The sequence below is a fragment of the Phasianus colchicus genome, chromosome 12 (assembly GCF_987193195.1).
Source record: "Phasianus colchicus chromosome 12, bPhaCol1.hap1.1, whole genome shotgun sequence".
Taxonomy (NCBI): domain Eukaryota; kingdom Metazoa; phylum Chordata; class Aves; order Galliformes; family Phasianidae; genus Phasianus; species Phasianus colchicus.
Genome location: NC_143447.1, coordinates 16,189,036 through 16,210,628, shown reverse-complemented (window position 1 = coordinate 16,210,628; position 21,593 = coordinate 16,189,036). Strand labels below are relative to the sequence as shown.

The 21,593-nt window shown below is 39.3% G+C and overlaps 2 long non-coding RNA genes across 19 annotated transcripts in view; one reads left to right on the top strand and one right to left on the bottom strand.

The window, feature by feature from the left end:
* The window catches only part of LOC116225419 (uncharacterized), a 43,546-nt gene extending 26,852 nt beyond the window's left edge, over window positions 1-16,694 (top strand). For 5 of the 17 annotated variants that reach the window (XR_016470451.1, XR_016470456.1, XR_016470454.1 and 2 more), the window contains 2 exons: window positions 4,142-5,175; window positions 7,033-11,816. This is a non-coding gene — a long non-coding RNA (uncharacterized LOC116225419). Of the gene's footprint in view, window positions 1-4,141; window positions 5,176-7,032; window positions 11,818-11,839; window positions 13,695-15,509 lie in introns of those variants that run through there. The other 12 variants (XR_016470455.1, XR_016470450.1, XR_016470460.1 and 9 more) reach the window with 8 other exon arrangements.
* LOC149916293 (uncharacterized) lies at window positions 1,256-21,487 on the bottom strand. Of its 2 annotated transcripts, none has more exons than XR_016470467.1 (3): window positions 21,414-21,487; window positions 20,198-20,457; window positions 1,256-1,914 (listed from the first exon to the last, which is right to left on the bottom strand). It is a non-coding gene; the product is annotated as an uncharacterized LOC149916293 (long non-coding RNA). The 2 variants fall into 2 exon arrangements; XR_016470468.1 differs by having other exon boundaries at window positions 20,198-20,439.
* Window positions 21,488-21,593: the final 106 nt, after the last annotated feature.

The window sequence follows — 21,593 nt, the reverse complement described above, 5'->3', positions numbered from 1 at the left end:
CTGTTCTCAGAAATAGATCAGGAAATAACTGAAAGTACCTGAAGATATCAAAAGGATAATTAAGTTTCATTGTGAGAATAAGAAGGTAATCTGTCTAGACAAATCTAGGGCCTAGTATTGAAAACTGTAGTATCTGAATATAAAAAATGAGTAATTTTGAATAAAGATGTCTATCAGGACTGTAAATTCAGAGAGTAAAAAAAGTAGCCTTGCTTAATAGACCATCTCTCCATCTTCCTCTAACTCATTTTCTTGTTCTATTTCTTCCTTTTGTGTTCTTGCAAAAAAAAAAAAACAACAACAACAAAAAAAACAAAACCAACAAGAAACACACATGTAAAATCTGATACTGAGAATGCTTTAGCTTCATTTCAACCTTTTCTTCTCAAAAGGTTTTGTTCCATTGGGAAGATTCCCCCTAGCTCAGCCACAGTGGAGGAAGTCTTGCAGAGCCACTTTGCAGACAGAACAGCTGTATTTTGAGGGGTTCTCTAAAGCAGTCAGGACCCTGTTCTCGTGGAGCTCTCAAAAATGCTTTTGAACTGGCATGAGAAATCACCTGGGATCCAGAGCAGAGCACAGGGCGCATAGGACAGTATTTCCTCTGTGCCTTTTTTGCTGAGCAGAACTGCTGCACTATAAACAAATGTGAGTTTTGCCTCATTCTTAGATAGTGTGAGTTATGAAAGCCCACTCCAGACATAATGAATGTATAGATCATTTTGACCAGATCATAATCTATGAGTAAATAATGTTCTCTGAAAACGTATAGGTGAAATAAAGAACTTGCTACTATTGCTCAATTGGTATCAGGGATTACTGGTGAGGCCAACATAGGTCTGAGTCTCTTTGCTGGAGTTTATATACAATGCAGAGCTAACGACAGGGTTTGGCTAGCAAATTCCATCCCAGATTGGGATATTCAGGGATTATACAGCTGCAAACAGAACCTGAAACTGTACAGAATTTATCTGTCTCCAGACTTTATCACAAGCCCCAAATTCAGATTAACTGTCAGACACAAAACATTTACAAAAATTTTCCATTAGGCTCCCCTGATTTTGGTAGTGATTATTAATAAGCAAATCCCATAGCAATTTTCAAAAGGAGCAGGACTGTGGTGCACCTAGTCCAACACCTATGACTTCACTGCACAGATCAAGCCTGAGGACCCAATGGCTGGCTGCTATCATGGTCTCTACCACCAACTACCAGGAGAATTAGTTTTAAACAAGATGGCACTTAAGTGACATCTGTGTGTAATGTGTTGCCCTCTCCAGACACTGGATTCCATGTATTTTGCCCTAAAGTAGAGAGGAAGTCACTGGGAAAAAAAAAAAAAAGAGGAAAAAAACACGAGGGAATAAAAGTACTTTTGAAAGAGAAGAAATCTACATTTCAATGAAAATCCTTTCAAGGCATTTCAAATAAGAGTCTGAGAGAAATAATTACAAAGTTTGGAGAGAAAGAACGTTAGCTTTGATATCTTTTTCTTCTATGAAGCAATTAAAATAAGCAATTTTTCAAATACTAAGCAGAAAATTACTAATGGCTGAACCCAAAAGCTTTCATTTCCTTCTTGGGGCCTTTATTCTTCTAAAAAAAGACAAAAAATGTGAAGGTGGTTTTCCAGATAGATTAATGCATAAAGCAGTCGCTAGTTGGATGTCATAAAAACTACAGCAGCATAGAATAGCTGAGATTAAGAGCTAGATCTAAATCATGCAACAGTCCAGTTAATATCAATGTCTAATTAAGAAATGCATAAGAAGTCTGTAATGTTGATTTGATGGAGAAAAACTCTAATAGGGTTTCTTTTGGAATTTTCCATTTCAATTGCTGTGTAGACTTTTAATGGATGTCCTCTCCAGTCTTTGGTATTAGCAGGAATCATCCTCAAATTAAAACCAGGGCCTAAAATGGAACACAGGTAGACAAATTAGCTTGTCTGGGAAGCAGTCCGGATAGCATGACAATGTGAGCTCAAGCTGAAATTTTAATACAAATAGAAGAGAACAAATGTCTCAAATCTGGTGTGGAAACCCTATCTGCTTATTGTTTAAACAATTTTAAACCTTGTAATTTCAAACAATGCAATGAAATCTGTTTCCTCACCTCCCTCAGTCTGCCAAAATACACAGAAAGCCACAGACCATTAAGAATTATTAATTAGCCTTTTTAAATTGGAAGACCTACTATGCCCATGTAGTCTTTCTGCAGCCATGCATGTTACTGTCACCTAAAGGTGGGCTCTCCTTGGCTTGCTGGCATTTAGAACACATGGCTCCCTATCACCATCAATGCTGCAATTAGTCTCCCACTCCCTTCTGCGTAACTAACACACTCAAACTTTGAGCAAAATGAAACCTGTGGCATCTGTCTCAGATTATCCAGGATGTTTGGTCTCTAGGAATGAAAGGAAAACTGGTTTTACATTGTGTGTCACAGATACCCTGAAGTTGTTAAGTTACAAGCAGAGTAACTGTTAGCATGCATAAATCCTCGCAGCAAAGAGGGAGAAAGCACAGCACTGGCTTAAAGCAGCCGTGTATTTGTTATCTCCACTTTGTTGTTGACCCAACAAATCCGGGGGGAATTATCTCAAGAATCCAGGAAGACAGCAAACTCAAAATAAGCCCTATGACCTAAGGAGCAAGCACACTGGGGAGTCATTTTTAAGTTCATTAGAGCACATTAAAATACAATACACTGACCACGGTAAAGGCAAAGCATATTATTCCTTCTGCCCACATATTTCTTTCAAGTACTAAATCCATCTAGAGTCCTTTCAGAATCACACCATAAAGCCTTGCCACTTCACTTTACAAACAAAGCGGAAAAGACCAGAGGTAAAACCAGAACAACAGTGAAAGTTTGGCACTTCCAAATTGCTGTAATTGCCTGAAATGTCACAGTCTAAATCCTTATCTGGCATTTTTTCCATTGATCAATGAGGCACAGATGCTTCAAAAAGCGATACCACGGGACTGGGGATGGCCCAAGGATTTTTCTCCTTGAACGAGGGAGCTATGACATTCTCAGCACGGAACCCACTCTCTGAATGATGAGGGTCTAATGATGTGACATTCAGCTCATAAGAGGAGTCTGATTTTCCACAAATAATTCCGCTTGACTGTATGACTGGGGAACTACCAGGTTTTCAAAATAAAATGGAGCACAGCTTTTGCAGGATGCTTTCCCTGCAAGCCTGGATTTATGTAATACGTAGGAAATAAGAGTATGAAGCTGGCTGCCTTCTGCAAATAATACACAACAGAAAAAATAAACGAACCTTAACTTGTCCAACACACTTGAGAGCCACAAATTTCCTTACTGTTATACTAAAGGAGAGGACAACTTCTTTCCTCCATAAAACTATCCTTTCAGACATTACTACAGTCATGACCTCACTGTGGTTCCTGGATTCTTTCTGAAAAAATGAAATGAACTAATACACCAGTGATCTCATCAAAGCGTAAAGGACACCTTATACAGGAGGAAAAAGAATATCTGGAGAACCTCAGTGCTCCATCTGCATAAAGACAGTAGAAAAAGGACTGTAACATGGGAGAGAATGAAAGATTCAATGCCGGAGATGCATTTTTCCATCTTATAAACAATTAGGATTCATCTTACCTATCACACTTGCCATCCTTCTACTGTCCCTACAGGTGTTCTTTTTTCTCCTGCCTTTATCAATACCTTCTCTTGTCTCTTCTGTGCTTTTCATACATGTTTTAACATACTTGGTTACTCTTTGAATTATACACACTATTGTTCTCAACTACACTCAAAATACATTTTTAGGATATAACAGTGCTATTACACAAATATTCACAAACTTCATTCATAGCTTAGATAATTCTGGCTAAGGACATGTTTCTTCATGTTCATATAGTTCTGAGGCCAAGGAGCCCTGGGTTGTGGGAGCTCCCATCTATTCTGGGGCCCTGGTACCTTCTGGCAGTAATTAGGAGGGCAGGCAGGGAGAGATGCTTTGTTTTCTTCAGTTGGATTATCTATGAAGGAGTATTGGTAACTGAGAATTCCACCACATTTTTCAAGCTGAGGCTGAAAACAAGAAAATCTGCAGAATCCAAGCACAGCATTCATGATGCAATCTTATCTCTTGCACACACAGGTGCACCTCACTCTGGGCTGAGATCACATGTTGAGCGATGCAACGACAAACCGGTTTCCTCACGCTACAGCTGAATGTCACATAGCTGCCCTGGGTACGGGTCAGTGCTGTCAGTGCTCTGCCACATCCCTGCTCCTCTAGGAGCATAGTGCCAACACAACCCTTTTCCCATCCCATCACTACTGCCCACCTTCTGACTGCTGCAGGCTTGGCAGGAGTAAACAAACCTATTCCTTCCTATCTGCAGCACTGTTCAGCCAGGAAAAAGCCATGGGACTTTACTTGCAAGGGAAAGTTTAACCAAACCATCACTTCTGCCAAAAGAATGAGGAATTCCTTGAGGTAGGCTTCGCTGGATGCAAGTAATTCTTCCCAGGCTAAAGCAGGGTTATAGCTAATACATCTGAGTCACAATGTGGATTTGCACTTCACCTGTTAAACATAACTAGTTTTGTCCAAAATACAGATTCTGTTCCTAACATCACTTAAATCTTCACAACTTCTACATGAGCTGTAGGTGCGACAAGCTAAGTGATTGAGACTTCTCTCACAGTCAGCAGGAGAGCAACATGTAAAATACCTGTTTTTCAGAGGTGAGGTCACCATTGGCACATCTGCTTTGCTGAATAAAACACCAGAGATTTGCAAGACTCTAATGTTCATAAATTGAGTTGAGTTCACTGGGCTGGCACAAGATATCATTTGATCTACTCATTTAATAGCAGGTCAGCGTTTACTCTCTATACAAAATATTTGCTCTTTTACAACAGGCAGCATCTCAGCAGTCCTCATATGTGGGTACTTGTATATTAATAAAGGAGAAAAAGCTAAGAGAACTTACAAGAGAACTCAGGATACCAACAGGTCAAAAAAGAGCCTAAATACATTAAGTAGCTTCAGAAAAATGCTAATGTTCAATATTCCCCTGCTTAGACTGCACAGCTGTTGAGATGAGAATGCCTGAGCAGAGCTTCCAGAGGAACATCCCTGAAGCCTTGCACAGAGCCATCCACATTTGGCTTTGATGATTTCAGGTATTTCTACTACTCAGAAAAAAATCTTCTGATTGTAACACGTTTGCACTTGATGCCTCAGATAGTGGTTCTTGCTCTGTGACCTCTTACTACACAGTACTTTCTGCCTTATACAACATACATGAGATAAGTGCTAGTCATATGTATCCTAATTCTTTCTTGATTTCATCTGATCTAGAAATACCTTTTAGATAACTGCAATAAAGATTTCCAAAGGCTTCTTTTGTGTGCACATCTTCATCTATTGTGTTTGGCCCTTTAATGTCATCATGATTCTTACAGGATACTTGCAACACATGCATCCAAACATCATTCACTGTTATGCATTGTGCTTCCTCCCCCCTCCTCCCCATTGATTATTCCTAAAGTTTTTTTGGGGGATAGCAGAAGCAAAATTGATCATAATAATGCAAGTAATAATGCAGGGAACAGATGACCAGCAATATAACTGTTTAAATGGAATTTAGACCTTCCATTCCCAGAGCAACTCGATTTGAATTAAAAAACAAATGATTTCAAAGGTCCATTTAATACTGGGAAAGCTATGAGCAGTATGCATAGGTCAGAGCACATTTCATCTACATCCAAGATCCCAGCCATGAGATTACATATCTCAAAACAGACACCTCCTTAAAGAGGCTGTTTAAATAATAAAACTTCTTGTAATAATCAGAAGAGATGCACTGAGGAGAGGAAGCACCTGCTTCGCAATGAAAAGTTTGATTTTGGAAGAGGCTCATTAGGTTAAAGGAACTGCACTGTAGCAGACAGCATGGTTTATATGAATCTTCATGGAAGTGACTATTTAATTAAGAGGTAGACATCTCAGTTTTCCCCTGAAACTTACACTAGAAATTCAGTACAAAGGTTTGCTGCATTTTATCAGGTTGACTTCATTACCTTCAGGAATAATAGAAATTGCATTTGTTTCTCTGGGCTGTGGAATACAGGGAAACCCATGAAAAGAAAGAGGAAAAAGAAGAAATGCTGATTTTCTTTGGATGAAATAAAAAAAAATAGGGCTTTGAGAACATTTGAGTATAGTATGCTCTGGATTTTTAAGAGAAGCTCAAAGAAACATTTTCTAAATGCATATCTGTTAGTTTATTTTCATTTTGTGTTGCCACGTATAATTATGAGAAACTTACAGAAAACCCATAAGACTTTCATTCTGTTAGAAGTGCCTTTTCCAAGATTATACTGTAGGCTATTACTTCAGCCCGCTGGGTATCATGCGTAGGCAAGGTGTAAGATTATGCACATGAATATTTCTGTCTACCACTTCTGTGTGCTGAGACAATACCAACTCACACTTTCTTCTGTCATTGGTCCTTATTCCATCGAGGATATTCTTAATTACCAGCAAGACAATTGGGTAATATCATATAAAGCATCACAGCATCATTCCTGTGATGATTTACACCTGCTAAGAGCCTGATTATTGAATTTTAAACCATATAGTAAGCTCAGAAGGTAGACAATATTTTTCTATAGGACACTGTTTCTATTTTTAATATAACTACTCTCCTTTTTCCAATTCATTGGCACAATTCTCTTAAAAGAAAGAATTTTTGTACACACAGACACCATTTCTGAACATCTGAGCTGCCTTGAAAAACTCAGAGCACTCCTATAGTAGTTTAAATCAACTCAAGTCTAAACACTGAAACACTGAATTTGACAACGTGCACGAGGGTCATGGGGAGCACATCTCTTCTTGGGGATTCTAAAGAATGCAAATAAAAATACAGAAATAAAAACAAGCTCACTGCGTTCCTTGCTCCACTTTGAGATTATATGTGGTTTTATATGGTTTTTATTTGTATTTATATATGTATTTATGCACAACCCTTGCAGGATTATTCCAAAATTTTTGGGAATGATGGAAATTCTGTTGATTCCAGTCTCTGCTTTCCATTATGGAAGACATTTGTGCAACAAGTTTGCTGAGGATGGAACACTAATGAAATGGGTAATTTTATAAACGCACTGGGCAGGGTAAGTGTCCAACAGAAAAGAAGTCACACAGATGCAGAAATTAGTCTGCTTGAAACAAATAAACCAAGGAATGCCTGCTAAAGAGTCATGAATTTCTTTGTAACTGTGACCGCACATGGAACACCTTTTTTCCTAAATCACCTACAGAATCTCTGCAGCTGAAGGTGTTTTGATAGCAGTTATGATCAGAACACCACCACTTCTCATACGTGAAATACAACGCTGGGAAGGATTTTTTCACTCCTCAAATCACTCTTCTGAGGCTTTATATCAATCTCAAGCAATTTGCCTAGCCATTTCTATGATAAAATAGGTGTTTTTATCCATTTAGAAGAGCAATAAAACTAAGGAAAATTCAGGCAGAACACGCTCTTTCTTTAAAGCTTCAACTCAGATAGTAAGAATCTCGTTTTTGCCGTACTTCTCTCATGAACTCAACTTTCCATAGTGCATTAAGTGTTGTAATAATGCAAATCAAATACAAATTTTAATAACTCCTTCCATTAAAATGATCTATTAAAGTTTTAAGAGTCCAACACTTATGAGCATTATTCTAATTGCATGATTTTGCTCGGGGCAGGTTTTACAGATCTGCCTGATCATTGGATATTTGCGCATTTAGGATTATTTTAAATTAATTTTTGGAAGAGTTTCAGTCTCAGTAGCAACAGTTGTTTAATAGCTGTCTTGTGAGTAACTACGCATCTGCTTCCACATGAGAAAAAAACTACATACATTTAGAACTCTGGGAAAGGAGGTGGCAGAGGTTTACAGAATGACAAGCAATATGAAGAACATTCTGAAGATGTTTGCTCACTTTAGTACAAGGAGCAAAAGAGGGTTAAATTAAAAAAATAATAATATATATTTGTTATGCAATACAGTTAAGTTGTGGTACTCTCCCACAGAACATTAAAAATATATAACTGTATTAAGAAAAGCTTTAGAATTCAATCAGTGCAGCTCCTTTGATACCATTAACCTTTCTGGTTTCATGCGACTTGTAGGATGGATTTCTAGTAGAAGGATGTGCAGTGGAACTCGCACACTGGCTAAGAAAGCAAGGAAGCTTTGCAAACCTTCTAACATTTTTTATGTTAACAGAAATAATTCAGATCAGTACTGGGGGACAAAGTTCTGTAATTCCTCCTCAGAATCCATCCCAAACAAAACAACTGTGAAATACTGGATGATGTATATGGACTGTGTCTGGGGTTTTCCATGAAAACTTTGTGTGGGATAATAATGCCAAACAGGTAAAAAGGGTTGGAGTGAACAAATCAGTTTTCAAGAGGCTTCCCAACTAAAAACAAGTTAAATAGATTTCAAAATAATGGAAAGTGTCTCAATAGATACTCTTCTAAATTATCACTGGCTTTGAAATATGCTTTGGTTTAAAATTTTAATTTCTATATGAAAGCAAAAAAAAAAAAAGAAATATTTTGAGATTACTGAAGAAAATAATTTGGTGCTTATTCCTTTCCTTTTAAATGTGTTAGTTAGTCACAGAATTAGTTGAAAACAATGAAATCTTAAGAACTCCCAAAGCATAGGATGAAGTATTCTCTACTAGCTACACAATGAGAGAAAAATCTTATGTCACTTTCATTAGCGTACAGATTTAGTGAAATACTCACATTCCCATAGAGGTTGCACATACTGGAACTCAGGGTTTGGGTTTCTTTCCAAGTGTGATGCTTACACACGGTAAGTGATAACTCTTTTTTTATTAGACACTGTCATCTACATTTCTACAGAAATACCTGGAGGTATTCCAGCCTCCACATGGCTGATAGCCTTTTTTCCCTTATGGAATAGAATCCTAGAATCCTTTGAATTGGAAGGGGCCCTTAAAGGTCATCTAGCCCAACTCACATGCAATGAACACGGACATCTGCAACTCGATCAGGGGGCCCTGAGCCCAGTCCAGCCTGACCCTGAGTGCCTCTAAGGACAGGGCATCATTTTTCTTACACTGTCACAAACAGGACAGGAAGTCTGAGCAGGGTATTTCAGCCACTTTTAGTTCACAGACTAATGTGTTAAGACAAAAATGGTGATTAACTCTTAAGTAATTTAGAAGTGGGCTATCTAAGGTGAAAGAGCCCTAGATGCCAGGAAGGGTTAGGCTTCGGGCAGGGGACAAGGCAGACAACACAGGGATGGTGTGCAGTGATAATGGTGTGGGGCAGGAACATCCCAAGATGTCTGCTCAATTTGTCAGGAATTTCTCCTCTGAACTACTACCTCCAGATCTCTCCACAACACCCTCAGTCCTTTTATCTCTGAGCTATCTCCAAGTTTACTGCCTGCCTATCACCTTGGCTGAACTACACTAATAGTGAACTAATTACATATGAACGCTCTAATTTGCTTTATGTCTTTCTCAAAAACCACACGTGTGCAGGCATGCACACAAGTAAACTTTTGCTCACGCTATAAAATTGCAGCACGATGTAGAATCAGTTCACCAGCCCAAACATTACAAAACATCGCATGCTCACTGCCCATCTACTGCTTGTCCCTGCCAGGCCACCACCAGTGCTTGTCATTCCTGATCTGCAACATCACCTGCTGCTCCAGACCAGAAAAGGGAGCAAAGAAGAGAAATACGTGTTTGTCATTGAACTGAACTGAGAAGAAGGAAGACGAGAACGATAAGATCATTGCCTGCAGCACTTTGTTTATGAGAACATCCTTCCAGTGATATATGCCTGCACCAGGTGAAAGTATTGTGTCACCCCTAACATATTTTAAATGCCAGGGCTGTCATGCAAGAAGACAATGATGAACAAGTTTAAACAGAATATGGTATTGTAGCCGTGTGCAGTGTTACCTTTTAAAGGTTTGCATCAGTAGCATTTCTTAACAGAACATTTATGAACTGTTACATTCCCCTACAGAACCTCTTTCATACTCTCAATGAAATTATTTCTATTGTAGATGAAGTATGTAGAACATAATACATATATTAAACAAATTAGGCCACTTTCTCATGCAAGTTTTTCAGGCTATTTCACATGACCTCCCAGTCATACTATTTGATCTTCTCTTAATTCCTTGGATAACAAGTTAGGGACTACACCTCTCTTGGCAAATAGGTCAATAAAGGGACATCCACATTGCTCCAAGCGCAGGAGCCTGCCCCAGGTCAGAGGTTTGTTTGGTTGAGCTCTGGTGTGTGCCCATTAACTAGCTGCTGGAACTCCCAGACTGCATTACCTAGTTTAATTTCACACAAAAGGACTCGCATGCTGTGGAGCACAGAACGCAGGGTCAGCTGGAGAATTCACTTAAAATACACTCCTGTCCCAAAATGAAACACTACTTGAGAAACACCTCTTGCCACAAAGCAGGTATGCACAGAATTATTGGCATATGGCAGTTTTCTTCCCAGATAATTATCTCAAGCTTAACTGCATGAACACCATCACTGTGCTACAAGGCCATTGCACAACATGACTATTTTCCCAGACTGACAGTTCAGAGAGTCTTGGGAACACCAGCATCCAGCACATGATACTGAACACACACACAACCATATCCACCTCAGATTCAGATGAAAGAGCTTTAACCACCTATGTCTCATGGAAGGAAGGCAACCATGACAAAGTTTTCCATCTTTGAGGTCAGAGCCATTCTGTGAACATCCAAGACAGCATTAATTTACAGGAGAGGAAAGGGCATTCCTGATTGCCTGAAAAATGCCCACAGAGCTAGGATTCCTTAAACACTGACTGAGGGGGTCCTGTGTGGACTTGTGTAACCTGTTCAACACCGCCCCATCAGTTTTCTTCCCTGCAGAATGGAGACACCTGATTTTTTACTCACAAGGTTATTAGGAGGACTTTCCAATTAAAGTTCTTTACAAATGAAAGTGTCTTGTGAACAGTATTTAATCACCTGGCTAAAAACAGTCTCCAATTTCTTTAGGCAGAACCTCAGTTTTCATAGGGACTGGTCAAGGTGTTCGGTTTACGTAAGGCTGCAGGATCTTATGCTGCATCTTTAAGACATAGTTTACTTCTGAATCAGTAAATGTACTAGACAAAGCAGCCATTATTTATGCATTCCTGCATACATGGCAAGGTGAAAATAATAGAATAAACATCATATACTTCATTATGATATCGGTTTACACTTCCAGGGTACACAAAAAGAGGCCATTTCATCAAGCTAATTGCCTGAAAGTAAAAGAGAGAACTTTAGCTATTAGTCTATTATGGGGCTTTTTTCTTAATCACAAATAGGGGCCGTGTGTCCCCAGGGGGATGTGTATTCTAATTTACAATTGAACTACAGATCAGAGCAATCAATCTTGTGCAGCACTTTTACAGTGTAATTGCTGCAACATAACAAATAAAAAAAGCAGCCTAAGTCGAGTTTCAGCTTGAGGTGGAGATATTTACCAGGCATTGGGTCGGGGTGGGAGGGAGGCAGAGAGGCACCACAGCCATGAATATGCAATGAGGGCTCATTAGTGCCCCAGTGTTGCCATGACGAATGGCATTATCCCCAGCCTGGTGCAGCCTAAACATGAATTTTATAACGACCCATTTATCATGACTTGTCATGGGGTTCTTTACTGTACTTTCTACTGGCTCTCACACCTTCCTCCATTATCACCTCAGAATTCCTTTTGTTATTTTGTCTTATTCTGGTTTAGTTTTTGGTAATGAAGCCCAACTTAGAAGATGACTGCAAACAGCAGTGTGCTGATGTGCCAGAGCAACTTAAGGCTTCCTCAGCTGGAGATCCAACGCCAAACGCGTAGGTGGTCTTCAGTCCACTTACCAGGGGATAAGCATCCTCGTTGTCACAAATATCTGCAATCTTGTCAGTTGACTCAGCAGAAAGGTCTTAGATTGACCGAGCATCAAGACAACTATCTTTCCATTCTGGCAGATGTGATGGATGAATCTGTTTTGTTGACCTAGGCCTGTCTAAAAGTGCTCTTCCTCAGCCCACGCCAGCGATTTGTACAGTGTAAAAACTCACCCCTTGCCTCTACACTGATAAAGCTACCGAGCCAGGTAAGTAGACAAAAACTGCATTCTGCCTAACTCCTGTTAAACTGGAAAAAAAAAAAAATACTAGATGCAAAACTGAAGTGACAGAAAAAGCATTAACTTGCCAGGAGCAAGAGGTAATAACCAACTCCATAGGAAAACAAAATTACCAATAAGTAATTAGTGTGTCTGGCTTGAGCTCATTTTTGGTCACTGCACGTTGTCTGTTTTACTGCTGTCCCTTTGGCCTACCCGATTCCACATTTAATATACCACTGCTTATAAAGAAATCCCTGCGGCTCAGGAGGCTGAATTGCCATGCTGGGGTAGGGCCTGCTCGCTGGTATATAGAAGCTTTCATTTCCCAAGTTACAAATCTGACATCTCATGGCCAAATCCATGCCAGTTTATTTCTGGGAAGTCTGTCCTCATTATTTACCCCAAATAGTTTCACTGTCAGTATGCCTTTTTTTCCCAGTATGAAGTGGCTGCAGCATCTGAAAGTATCAAGCCTCTCTTTGTTGGATTTTACACTTTTGCTATTACAAGAATTTGTCTTTGGGGACAGAAAAATCAAGCAACTTATTTCCAGCTATTACTTGGATAGGACTTCATGTTCTTAAACAAGTTGTGAGCTCCCATGATCTCTGAAAACAACTCTCCCGAGGTCTCACATCAGGATAGTCCTACAGTTCTTTCATTACTCTACTGGATGTTTGAAAATATTAAAAGGCATCGAACATCCCAGTCCAGCAATTTATAGACTCAGAGTCTGGTGCTGTAGCCCTCAAAGCCTCTATTTCTTCCACAAAATCTGCACTTTGCTATTATCGTCACCAAGACAGGCATGTGTTTCACTAGAGAAGCAGTTTGTCAAAGCAACAGTCCATTACCCAGAGATTCATCACAGGTTCTCACTTCAGCACACAATAGGAGAGAGCCTGCATGCCAGAACATGAGGGGGAAGGGAAGCTTCCTTGCAATGAGGTGCATGAGGTATGTGGCACACTGATTTAAAGTCAGGCATAGCTGATCAGGGCAGCAAATGCTGAGGTGTTCATGCCATCTTTTTTTTTTGCCTGCCCGTAAGGTCAGACTGCCATACCTGACTGCACTGCCACTATCTGCAGCTTATAAGATGCAGTAAGCAGATGGCCACTTTAGTTGAACTTTGTGATTCGTAGTCCCACACAGTGAGTTTTTTCTATTACTTTATAGCAATAGCTGGTGGTCCTTCAGGGAAACATGCTCATCTTTCTCCCACTCATCAAAAAGACAGACATTGAAACAAAGATTATTAAAGGCCAGCCAATGCAGATGACATCTAGATCTATGTCAGTGTAACACCCAGTGCCACTACAATCACATTGTAGATTTCTAGGTTGAGATCAGCAGCCATATGGAGGGCAGCTGCCTGAGACAGAAAAGCATTTACTGTTCCTCAGTCAATCTACAAATGGCAATAATTAAAATAAAATTCCAATCCTCAAAATATTAAGTCCTTGGTTCTCAACCAACAGGCCTCAGACTATAAGAAACACCCAAATTTTGGGTGGAAAAAAAGTCTGTCACATGAATCCAGATCCCAATATAAATATCAAATGAGATCTTTTGAAGAGAAATTATAAAAAGGCAATATTTTAAAATGGAAGATAAGCACATAGCGTGGGACTAATTGTTTATCCAGAATTCAAGGGAAGCTTAATGACTGACTGCATAGAATCAGAAGCTGACTGAGAGCAAACCCACTGGAAAGTATTGCACCAAATGTACGTTTTAATGCAATCAAATCCTACCCACAAAAATATGCATACTTACATCAACAGTTTGCTACATTTACAGATAGAATTCTTAGGACACAAGAAAATATGGAAAAGAACTGCAGGTGTAATTACTGTATAATGGTGTTCAGTATCTGTTCAATTGCTGTATTTACAACAGAAAAAGCAGATACTATTTCTCCATATAAAGTAGCATATTTTAAAGGCATTTGATAAAATGCATGCTTGGAATGAGTTTTGTATTCAGTAATTTGAACACCTAGACAGTGCCAGGAACACATCCCACCTTGCCTGCAAAGACTACCAGTTATACTACATAAAGCAGCCTTTTTTTAGGCTATTTCTTTCTGTGGAGAAATCCCTCCCTCCCTTCTTAATTGTATTTCAAAAGTGGCCTAATAATGTTTTCCTCACTGTTCCCCCTCTAAGGCTTAGCTTTAGGCATCCTAATAAATGAACAATCTTTTCCCTGGTTCTATTTCAGTTTTGGCTTTAAGCACTGTCTTTCCTTATCTGGAGCCAATGGCTCTCTGCTTTCCACTTTTAAACAAACAAACAAAACGTCCTTCTCCACTGTCCTCCTCTTATCCCTCCACTTTCTTTAATGACATCTTCAGTCATTAATGAGTTAATAAAAATCTCAAAGTCATCTGGGAATAGATAAGGGGAAAGAAAGAGGAGTATTGTACACATAATGACAGGCTCCCTGCTGGCCCTAAGATGTCATGGGTCAGCCATGTTAAGAATGTGTGTGCCCAATCATCTGCTGATTTTTATCAGCAAGGCCTCAAGCAGAATCTGACACGGCCAGTTTGGGAGTTACAATGAATAAACAATGACTTCTTGGATTGTTGGCGGCTGTATGATAGAGTGAGAGGGTTTATATATACTAAAACATGATGACATTAGCAATCAATATACCAATTACTGGACAAGTTATTGGACGAAGAATGCACATGTCTTGAGCTTTGTGCACTTTGAACATGCTACCAGTGATGGAGACCACAGAAATAATGGTGCTTAACCCTTCCCAAGCTAGATATGCTATTTCTTGACAATGCCTTCAAGTTTGATTGCATGGTGAGAGAAACAACAAACCACTGGTCTGATTCAGCATATTAAGTCTTCCAGATAGAAGACATAAGCTTGACAAATTTATTTTTCATTAGGACTTAACGAAAGGAATAGATTTTTCAAGTGAGCATTTGGATGCTTGAACAACAGATAATTTAAATTGTTCCCCATAAAATTTCAGAGGAAATCGATTTCTTTTCACCCAAGCACCACAAGCATACCACAAACTTCATCACTGAGAAGTTAGAACACATTTTTATAGGATCATTTAGACAAATACCCCAACATGCTTCACTTGCTTATTCCACAATAGAGGAAGGAAGATAGAACTCTAAGATACTACTTTTATTCTTGTGCTACCAGAAATACATTTCTGCATCTGTTCAGTTTCATCTCCTTGCTCTCTTTAGAAAGCTCAAAACATTCAGTGTTTACAAGTTTATCTTCTTTTATTCTGGAAATGATTGTGAAGATTCAATGTCAGCTTTATAATTGAAACCAGAATGAAATGTGGTTAAGTCAATCACCTCATTCAAAGCACAAATGCAGAAGACAATTGACATGGAGACCAAAGAAGAGGACAGAGCTGCCACATCTGGGGTGCAGCAGAAGCACTGGACTGAGTGGTATCATTTCTCCATTCAGACAAGTATACATTCCAATAGAAAGCTCACGGGCTTTGCCTTCAGATGAATCATTAAAATTATGTGGGAAAGATTAAGATGATTCTCCTTCTCTGCATTATGAATGACATCTTTTACTGAGATCTGGGAAACAGCTGAGAAAGCAGCAATGCCACATGCATTTGGACTTTTGCTCAGGTGAGGCAAACAAGACAAGGCATAAATATACAATGACTTTGTCTCCTAGGGAATCAGACAACAATAGAAATTGTGCAAGAAAGCCCAAAACAGTACGTATTTTGTGTAGATTAGAAGCTGAATAAAATCTTAAGATGCATCTCTTACAGACTGCTCTTGTGATGCAAAAGCTAAAGCGTTGGTCTAAATTACAATCATATCTGCTCCAGCTTCTGAGCACTAAGCATCTCTCAGAGCTGTGTTGGACAGTAATGGCAGAGGGATCACTCCCAGACATAGGGGAAAAAATAGATGAGACCACATCTGGTTTTAACTGCAGCAGTTATGAAATGCTCAGCTGCATCCTCTCAAATGGCTCTTCCCATTAAGTTTGTGAAAAGTTTGGAAGTGAATTTGTCCAGCATGTCTGATATGAATAACAAAATGGTTTTAAATGTAAATGTTTCATAAAATAGCACCATTATCATACATTACAGTGAGTACAGTTGAAAAAACTCAATCCCTCCTCCGTAATTTACAATTAACTTTTTGCCTCAAGGTAACAGCTACATTCACAAAAAATAATGGTAATAGATTGACCTTGTTATGAATGGATAACAAGCTGGAAACAATATAGTTTGTCACAGAGCATTAACTGTTACTGTTGAAATTGTAAATAATGCGTATAGAACATACAATGTAAATGGCTCCCCTTAAAAATATTAATTATGTCGATTAAACACTTGATGTATAATGGATTACTCTGGAATCTACTTAAGTCCATGTCAGACTGAATACACCATTGCCTAAGATCCTTTTCTGCCCTGACTGCTCACTGTGGACCTAGCATTTACATTGGAATATGGCCTTAAATTAAAGATATATGGCCACCTTTTTTTTTTTTTTTTTTGCTTGGATTGCTCGCATGCTTTTTCACTGAATACAGCATCAGAATATTAGGCTGTCTAGAGATACCCAGGCTCTTCTGACATGCTTTTAGGCTGCTTCAGAAGCTAATGAAAAGAAGCCCTCATCCCACAGTACAGGCCACTCACTGAAGGATCTCTATGGGATTCAGAGCACACCACAAGCTTCTATGCCACTTCGTAATCACTGGCAATGGGATAGAAGAATACAGACAGGTTTTTACACCTGGCTGGTTTCTCACACAGAAGTGGTGCAACTCACCCATAAGGAAGCAAAATCTTTGAGGGCTGATGCTACTCAGCTGATGTGTGCTTTGTGTTCTCTTCAGAGCCAGGGCTGCAGTCATCTGGGAGGAGATTGCTATCACATGGCTTCAGAGAGCAATCCAAAAACTGGTACATAACACATGGCATAGAAAAGATTAGACTTTTCTGCCAGTGCCTGGGGACCACTAATTCACAAACAGGAGACTAAACCATATTTTTTGTGTTTCCAACCACAATAAGTGCTCCTCAGCTGTGGCTCAACACTGGACTTAACAGCACAATACTTCACTGTTCTGGCTAATTACCATGTATAGACTATTGCATTATAAAGGAGGGATTCCCGCTAGATTATCCACATAGAGAAAGTGATATTAAAATGACAAGCCACCAAAAGGTCAAACAACCAGTTGCCAGAAGTTAGAATAACTAGACTGTGGAGCAGCAATATCTGGGGAGCTGGCATGTGTCCCAGGACTCACTGTCATACAAATGGAAGAAAAGACAGCTGGAATCTTTCTGGATTGACTGTTATTTTCTCTGAGCATAGTGTAAATCCATCACTTTGGTTTTTCAACCAAACGCCTGAATGGGGAGTTTAGAAACTGATACAGTAAAATATAAAGTTTCTTTAGACATCATTTTTCCACGTGTGAGCTTCAGCTACTTTAAGTTTTATCCTTTGGTATCAAGGACTGTTCAGGATTTAAGCATAAAGAGTCTGATTAAAGTTAGACCTCTTCAGTACACCTGTAAACCAAGCAAATACTTTATTGCCACACTTGCCAAGAGGTGTGTTCTCCTGCCTCAGGAGGGAAAGTCACTGCTTATGTGCTACTGAGCAAGCACCTCTTTCCCCCTAATGGGGTCAAAATCCCAGCACATGTCTGGTTGGTAGAGAACACTCAAGTTTCTGGCCACTCTCTGCTTTTCTCTGGGCAGCTCGTTTCACCTTCAGTTAAAGTCTAGCAGTTTGCTATACATTTGGTGCCATCTCTTTAAAGATGTACATCTGAATGGGCAAGAAAGTGAGGGATTAGCAATGGGCAGAGGTCAAGTCCGTCAAGACTTTAAGCATGTCATTGGTTGTAAAAGAGATTACATTACTGGCAGCTCTTTGCCAGATCAGTACTTCGATGCCAAATGTTAATCCTTGCTGGGGACATGATGGCTTGTAAATGTTATAGGAGAACATAGCTTTTCCTGTAGAAAACAGGCATTTATGGTTAAAACATGGATTATTTTCTCATGCTTACATTTGCATTTCATGCCAAATCACCGCAGCTTGCTATGAACTTTGCTTCAAGTACTTGTATGTATTTGAGTACATTTAATCTCTTCAGATCTTCATTTCTATAACTAAGGAGACCATGTTGGAGTTCTTAAAACTCTAGGAAGCAGAAGAGCTAGAGCTGAGTCTCAGGCTTTGCAAACTAGGCAAAGCCTGTTTGCTTACTGAACCTGAGCTTTCCCATCTATAAAATGGAGCTGCATGTGAAAAGAATCTGGTAAGATTTACGATTGCTGGAAGGGCAGTATTTACCAGATTTATAATAGCAACTTGGCTTTTCTAGTCTCTAGCTATAACTAGTATGTTTAATATCTGACTTTATAAGTAACATCCTTTCCTACAATTACACAGGTTTAGGCAAGCTGAAGTTTCTAGGTCAGACTTTTATACCAGGATGTCCAAGGCACAAGTCTGTACAAGAATTTATAATAATAGAAGTCTCAATTGACCAAAAGTTTATTCTGCTGTGGACAAAGAGCATAACTCTGGGTGTAACGAGCAGCTGCTAAGCACGTGCAGGACACCATATGAGAGTAAGATAGTCAGGAAACCCACACTGCACCATGTTCAGTAGCAGCTGACTATGCTTGCACAGCTATACCTCAATGCTCAGCCTGCAGAAAGTTATTTGCCTGTTTACAGCACACCAAATGAAAAAGAATTTAGCAAGTACAAGAGCAAGCTGTGTTCCCACCTGCTTTTGGGATCTTGAGATCCTCAGCATACATACCTGAGTTTCTTACTCACCTTTTGGGAGGTAAGGAAAAATCATGTTAATGTAGAAATTAATAAAGCTTTATTACAAAGGGCTTAGTGAGGTCAAAACCACCAGTGCCTCCTGCTTGTGAATTCAGGAGTAAGGGAGACTGCATACCCTCCCAGATAAATTTGATAACAGAGCATATAAAGAAAACCCAATCATTTCAGCCTAGGGAAACCTGAGCTTATTTGGTTTCATGCTGTGTACACTTTGTGCCTATAAAATTATAAAATTCTAGTAGAAGGGAATTCAACATTTTTTCAGCAATAATAATAGATATTAAATTGTGTTAGTTTAGTTTTGTTATGCAGATTATTTTTTTTCTTTCACTTCTACTCTTTGAAATGTTTTGAATTAAAATAGCTTACTCAAGGTCACTGAAGGCATATGGTCCTGCTCAAAACTTTAAACAAAACATTAGTTTTTACAACCTTTTGTAATTTGGTATTGTATACAACATGGTTATAGACGAGTTTCTGTAATCTTTGCAGTGGGTGACAGAAATATGAGAGCCAAATTTATAAGCCATTTAGTGAAGCATTTAATCAATTTCATGCATAGGAAATAACACCAATTGCTTTGCTTTATCAATCTTGCTTTCTCAGAGACCTGCAGTCACCCCAACCTAAAAACACTCAAGAGTGGGGGGGAACCATATGCAAAAGTCTAATGCTGTACACAAAATGTCAGGGACTTCAGAGGGCTGCTTAAACTTACTTGCCAGCATCAATAAGGCTTCCTGAAGCTATTAATATATTTCAGAAAGAAAGAAAAAGCTTAATATACATAGGGAGTTAGAAGGCCTCTTTGTACTGAGTTATTCATTAAGCACACTCTGCTTAGAATGTCTTTTACACTGTCTAGAGTTATGCAGATTATGTTTGCTTCTAATACTAAAATGCTTGTATATGCTGCCTCTAATCACTTACAAACACTTAAAAAATCATCCTTGCACCACAAGTCCCCGCATTTCCAATAAAACATCAGTGGCAAATATCATCTGACAGACTTAGAGAGACACTACTCAAGACAACATTGCTCACTACAGCCTTAATAAAAAAGCAACACACTGAGGTCTAGACTGCCTTCAACCACATAAGAGTTAAAAGTCACACTTACCCATGGCTGTAATGTGGGGGCTGGTTTGGGGCTTTATCTTGTAGAAAACAGGACTGAAGGGTTAGAATGGCTCCTCTTCTGGTCTTCATAGCATGACTCCGGGTGGCATATTGGTGTCTTAGCATCAGACGAGCAGAGGGAAACAACACTCCTCACACTTCTGCAAGGCACCTTATGAACTGGAAGATCCTCAGCACTGCCATGGAGGTGGACCAGCACCAGCATATTCGTGTGCCAAATGCCTGCATCAAGTTATTACTCTTTCAACAGAAAATCAGTGTTCATGTCAACCACACTTTTCCTGTCTTGTATCTGAAAACCTTCACTGGATTAAGAGGTAAGGCTAAAAAGGCTATTTTAGAGCACACTTTTCTTTCTTGTGTACAACAGCTAGTACAATACCCCAAAGCAGAGTAGTACAGTGACTATTTTCCTAAGTGAAAAATTCCTGAAGGAGCAAAAAGGCAATCTCTCTGATAATCATCAGCTGCTCAACTATATTAAATTTAGACAAGGCTACAATAGTGCTAGAGTTGTCCCCTGCCCTCTAAAATTAGAACTGAAAGAATGGCGGGCATAGTGCTAAATATATAACTCATTTAAAAATAATGTGCTCTCAAGGCTTTCCTAATGCCTGAAAAACTGATCACCATAAATCCCTACAGATGTGCTTGCAGCCTGCCTGCCTCCATCAGCCCAAACACATTCCTGTGGGATACAGCCTTTCTGAACATCTTTCCTCTACAGTGCTCAGGAAAGAGAAAGCAGTAAAGCTTCCTTACAATTAAACAACACACTTCCCATTTATCTGAAAGGACGAAAATGGAACCTGGCCTCCACCTCTTATATAGAAAAGGGGAAAAAAATAAAGAAAAATAGATAGAAGAGAAATAAATATTTACTAGATTCTTCTCAGACCTGGCAGGTTGGAGAAAGGCACGGTGTTTGAGACCATTAGAAGCACTGGCTTTACCTCTGCAAGCTACAGGACTAAGGGAATCTCCACAAGGAAAAAGCAAATTCCTCACCCCTATTTCTGTTACTTAAATCTCCCAAAGTTTAGCTTTAATAACTTCAGAACAACCAGAAGCAGGACAGATGAACAGCAGATTTGTGGAGGAACTGAGGTACAGCATTCCCTCCCTTACTTCCAAGTTCAGAGCAGCTCCTACCCATAAAAGAAGAAAAAAACCAAAAAACGTCCCCAAAAACTTACATTTTCCTTTCTAACTTCATTTTAACTGCATAAAAAAATACCCTAAGAAAGTATACATCTATACAGAGGAAAGTGGGAGCAGGCTGAGGCCTTCACTGAATTTATAGCCAGCTGCAGCTTGTGGTGCAAATTGGCCCAAAGGAATGCTGGGAGCTTAGAGGACTTAACAGCCTCCATCTT